The sequence below is a fragment of the Ceratotherium simum genome, chromosome 2 (genome assembly GCF_057802395.1).
Source record: "Ceratotherium simum simum isolate JZ-2026a chromosome 2, ASM5780239v1, whole genome shotgun sequence".
In the NCBI taxonomy this organism is placed as follows: Eukaryota; Metazoa; Chordata; class Mammalia; order Perissodactyla; family Rhinocerotidae; genus Ceratotherium; species Ceratotherium simum.
The window spans coordinates 125,965-131,709 of NC_141901.1; the positions used below are offsets into that span (position 1 = coordinate 125,965).

General features: G+C 44.5%; 1 long non-coding RNA gene across 1 annotated transcript; it reads right to left on the minus strand.

Annotated features, from left to right (window-relative positions):
- Positions 1-435: 435 nt before the first annotated feature.
- On the minus strand, positions 436-5,065 carry LOC147917707 (uncharacterized). Its single transcript, XR_015553638.1, has 2 exons — positions 4,903-5,065; positions 436-2,515 (listed from the first exon to the last, which is right to left on the minus strand). It is a non-coding gene; the product is annotated as an uncharacterized LOC147917707 (long non-coding RNA).
- Positions 5,066-5,745: the final 680 nt, after the last annotated feature.

Below are 5,745 nucleotides of genomic sequence, written 5' to 3' on the forward strand. Positions count from 1 at the left end.
GTTTGTACATTTATCTGGGAAGATATTATCTGAGGGTAATTGTTCTTCCCAAAAGCTTTCTTTACCTCAAACAGCAATACTTTCAAAGTTTTAATGAAAATGTGGCCAATTTGGTGAAAACCAAGTGACTTAAGTTTGTTTTAGCATGCCAATGAAATTAAGAAAATAAGTATTTTAATTATTGTTATTGATTTTAAAAATCAGAAATGAGGAAAACAAACTTCTTTGTCCAAAGACGCTTCTGCAAATGAAGTTGTCTGAAAAACTGACAGCTAGCCTCCCGTTTTAACCACTAAACCGTAAGAAATGTAATACCGTGGGCAAACAGTTGAGCGTTGTCACCTGCACGAGTCCCCAGCGCTGTCGCCCCATCACGGCCACAGATCAGGGGAAGGAGCCGGCAGAGGGGAGACTGCTTCGCCCTCAGCATCCTTCCTTCCTGGGTCAGAACTCTGTCCCAGCTGCTCACTGTCTAGTCTTCTGGGGAAGCAGAGAATTCTTCTGGGGACACGACACATCGGGTGTTAAGGATGTCATCGTTCTTTTTAAAACAAATGTTACATCGCGTGACGTGCTTCTCAGGACAGGAGGAGGCGCCTCAAGGGAAGGCACATCTTCTCCAGGAGCTGACGGTCATCCAGGGAGAGCAGAGTCAAGGGCTGCAGAGCGCCAGCCCGCTCCCGCTCTCCGTCTCAGGGACACCTCAATCCCCACCCTCCTCCCAGCGCCCCCCCAGCGTTTCCCATTGTATCCTCGGAGGCCCGCGCATGCGCAGGACCGGCGCTCTGAGCGGCAGAGGCGCCGGGGAGCTGGAGAGTCCCTGGGTGCGTTTGCTGGAGGCGGGGTCCCTGGTGCGGAGACGGCTGCCTCGGAGGTTTGTGGGGGGGGATTGGCGGTTTCTGGATCCTTCCTCCAGGATTTTCAGCGCTGGGGAGCTCTTCTTTCTGCAGTGTGGAGGAGCGCTGGGTAGGAGCGGCGCCCAGGTAGGCGGTGGGTGGCGGAAAGACTACTTTCTTAAGCCACGTTCCATATATTTACTAAGGATCTAGTCTTGGGCCATGAGTTGTTTTTCAGAAACTCCGTTTTTCCTCCTTGAGCAAGTTTCAACTGGTTTGAGCCAGTGAGACCACAAGATGGCTGGCAAGACTCAAACCGTGACTGCACAAGTGACTGGAGGATGACTTGTGGGACCAAGAACTCCCCTGCTGATCATGTTAAGGACACCGCCTTTTGAACGTGGGATGTATGACAGAACACGAAAATTTTCTTGCACAAAAGGCCTAGGACTGCCCCCAACCTTCCTGCACCCACTCCTTTGCCCTTAAAAAGTCCTTTTCAACAGCCCATCGGGGAGAAGGATTTAACCTCTGTCTCCTGTCTCCCTGCTGGTCAACCTCGTAATAAAGCTTTTTCCCTTCTTCAGGAACGGGTATCTCATGGTTGGCTTAAGGGGTGCATTGGGCAATGAGCCCTTCCTCGGTTACAATACTTGGGTGGGTTCCATGTTTTAGTTATTATGAATAATGATGCTATGAATATGGGTGTTAAAATATGTTTTGGAGAACACGCTTTCAACTGTTTAGGGGGTATATACCCAGAAGTGGAATTGCTGGGTCCTATATAATTATATTTTTAATTTTTTTTAGGAATTGTTATACTGATTTCTACAGCAATTGTATATTTTATATTCCCAAGAAAGTGCACAAGGGTTCCAACTTCTCCACATCTTGGCCAACACTGGTTCTATTCTTTTTCTTACTCTTCTTCTTTTTATTTTTTCAATAGATGCCTTCCCAATGAATGTGAGGTGGTCTCTCACTGTGTTTCTGATTTGCATTTCCCTAATGATTACTGATGGTGAGCATCTTTTCATATGCCTGTTGGTCATTTGCAGATCTTCTTTGAGGAAATGTTTACTCATGTACTTTGTTCAATTTTGATTTGGGTTGTTTTTTGTTATTGAGTTTAGGAGTTCTCTATCTATTCTGGATATTAAGCCTTTGTCAGATACATGGTTTGTCAGATACAGGATGGTCTCCCATCCTGTGGGTTGTGCTTTTACTCTGTTGATAATGAATTTTGAGGCACAAAACTTTTAATATCCATGAAGTCCAGTGTGTGTATTTTCTTATTTTATTGCCTGCTCCTTGGATGTCATATCCATGAAATCATTACCAAATCCTATCTTGTAAAGTTTTGGCTTATGTTTTCTCCTATTATAGTAAATTCTCAGGTCCCCTCATCCTACTTGATCACAAACTCTGGGATGGGCTCAGCATTCTGTGTTGTAGGGGACCTCCACACGGTTCTAATGCACACTGGAGTTCGAGAACCACTGTCTTAGGAGAAGCCAGTCCTGGGTACAACATAGGGTTAGCAAGGATTCCTCTCTCACGAGGGAGTCTCCTGAGGCCCCATGGACAAAATAAGGATTCTCCTTTATAGCCACAGGAAGATCTATCGGCTCAACTCCAGGCAGCCGTCTTCAGGAATTTTTCCAATATGACCAGGAGCTCTGAAATTTGGATTAAAAAAATATAAAAAATTGGTTCAACGTTCAAGAAATTTTCCTGCTTCAGATTGAGAGTGGAGAAGTAGCTGAAATAGAGAAATTTTTCCCAGAACACTGATCTGTCATTTCTTGATGGAAACCACTGAGTTCTTTCAGTGGAACTAAACAATGACCAGGAAGGTTATGGTTAGTCTGATGTGTTAGAGGAGAAAGAAGCACAAAGATAAAGAAAATAAAACAAACAGGAGAGAGGGAGAGTAAGGAAGGGAAATAGACACAGCGACCATCAGTCAGAGATAGTGAGAGGAGAGGAAAGGAATAGAAGACGCAGAGGGAGAGAAGCAGCTGCCACTCGGTAGGAAACACACCTGTTGACACTCTGCACGTGTGGCTTTCATAGAAAGGTGTAAGGTTTCTAAAAAGCAAAGAAAACAAAAACAAATCCATCCAATATAGTAATTTGTCCTAAATATTAATTGATCAGGTCTGATCACTCTGATGTCTTCCTTCTCCTTTATTTCACTCATGTCTCAAATTCTATGTCCTGCCCTTGTCTAAGGCTTCAGAAACACACCACAATTCAAACTGTCACAAGGTGAACCTTTTAAATCATTTCAACTTCTTCTTCCTTGCCCCTCTGCACAAAATAGATGCCCTACCGTGTTAGATTACCTTTCAAAAAAACTTTTAAATCCTTTATTTTTAAAAGTAGAGTTTTAGATTTACAGATAATTGAACAGAGAGTACATAGCGTTCCATACACCCACCGCACTGCCTCTCTCCTCTCTCCCAAGCCCCATATCCCCTATTATTAACACCTTGCATTAGTGTGATACGTTTGTTATAATGAATGAACAATATTGAAACGTTGTTATGAACTACAGTCCCTAGTTTGAAGGTCACCCTTTGTGTTGTACAGTTTCATGGGTTTTGACACACATATAGTGACATGTAGCCACCATTACGTACAGAACAGTTGCACTACCCTAAAAATCCTCTGAGCATCAGATTAGCTCTTAATGGCTTTTTAAAATATTAACAATTGTCAGAATAACATAAATTTTTACGATGAAAAATGTTCCACAGGTGCTAAGTTTTGTTACTCTCACTATTACGATCACTATTAGAAATAATGAAAAAAGGAACCCCTATATAAATAGCAGAAATCATAGAATTTTAAAGATAAAAAGGATCTTGAAGATTAGGAAATTCCATATTCTTCAAGACCCTGCTCTCAGCTTTTTGTATCATTTATCTGCCGACTCCGCTGAGGACAAAGAAAGAAATTCATAAAGAAAAACAAAGCCAAAAACAAATTTTCGTTCTAAGTAGTCCTCTTGAGCCCAATTTAATCAAGCTTGGGTTCTTTTTCGTTGCCTCTTTGCATCAGGAACATAGTTACTAGCTAGAGCCTAATTTGAGAATATTCATTAGAAATGAAAGATGTCCTATCTAAGAACAGAATGGAATTCACTGAGGCTTTATTCTTGGGACATTTGTAGGAGTAAGTCAGGACATGCTATGAGAGTGATAAATAATTTCTCTATATTTTTCTTCTCTAAGACCATGGATTTCAGCCACACTTTATACCCACGTACTTTGCAACAATGAAAAACAATTAAACAATGACCTTGAATATTTTGCCCTCAGATTCATTAGTCTTTAAAATATAAATTGAGCAATTTAAATCTAGATGAGTGGAAGACTATGGAGACTTCTAGAATGTCACGTTAGGTCCTTTAGAAGTGAAGAATTGACTTTATAAAGCATTTCTATTCCTTCTCATACCTTGACAATAGTGCTACTGTGACTGTTTTAAAGAAGATAATGGCAGGTTTTACTTTAATTTGCACCTTTTTTATAAAGTACATTTACGTAGTATTTCTCAGTCTCTTGAAAACTTCTATCATTAAGCTCAACCTTCATTTAAGTCACCAGACCTATTTGATGAAGGCGACACGAACATTTACTTGCAAACTCCTCAGAAAACTACTAATTTAACCTTTACTTTGGATGATCCATTGTAGAACTCAAACTGGATTTGCCAGGCCCCTCAAAAGGGCTCATAACTGTGTGTTTGTACATTTATCTGGGAAGATATTATCTGAGGGTAATTGTTCTTCCCCAAAGCTTTCTTTACCTCAAACAGCAATACTTTCAAAGTTTTAATGAAAATGTGGCCAATTTGGTGAGAACCAAGTGACTTAAGTTTGTTTTAGCATGCCAATGAAATTAAGAAAATACGTATTTTAATTATTGCTATTGATTTTAAAAATCAGAAATGAGGAAAACAAACTTCTTTGTCCAAAGACGCTTCTGCAAATGAAGTTGTCTGAAAAACTGACAGCTAGCCTCCCGTTTTAACCACTAAACCGTAAGAAATGTAATACCGTGGGCAAACAGTTGAGCGTTGTCACCTGCACGAGTCCCCAGCGCTGTCGCCCCATCACGGCCACAGATCAGGGGAAGGAGCTGGCAGAGGGGAGACTGCTTCGCCCTCAGCATCCTTCCTTCCTGGGTCAGAACTCTGTCCCAGCTGCTCACTGTCTAGTCTTCTGGGAAGCAGAGAATTCTTCTGGGGACACGACACATCGGGTGTTAAGGATGTCATCGTTCTTTTTAAAACAAATGTTACATCGCGTGACGCGCTTCTCAGGACAGGAGGAGGCGCCTCAAGGGAAGGCACATCTTCTCCAGGAGCTGACGGTCATCCAGGGAGAGCAGAGTCAAGGGCTGCAGAGCGCCAGCCCGCTCCCGCTCTCCGTCTCAGGGACACCTCAATCCCCACCCTCCTCCCAGCGCCCCCCCAGCGTTTCCCATTGTATCCTCGGAGGCCCGCGCATGCGCAGGACCGGCGCTCTGAGCGGCAGAGGCGCCGGGGAGCTGGAGAGTCCCTGGGCGCGTTTGCTGGAGGCGGGGGTCCCTGGTGCGGAGGTGGCTGCCTCGGAGGTTTGTGTGGGGGGGATTGGCGGTTTCTGGATCCTTCCTCCAGGATTTTCAGCGCTGGGGAGCTCTCCTTTCTGCAGTGTGGAGGAGCGCTGGGTAGGAGCAGCGCCCAGGTAGGCGGTGGGGGGCGGGCTCGGCGTGGAGATCGCCGCCGCAGATGGCGGGAGCGCGGTGTCGGGGGTGGGGGCCAGGGGACGGGGCTGCTGGCGGGCTGCCCCAGGCGGGGGAGGCCAACCTCTGTCCCTTGGAGGAGCAGAGGAGCGCCGCCTGGCCGGCCGGTCCCTCTG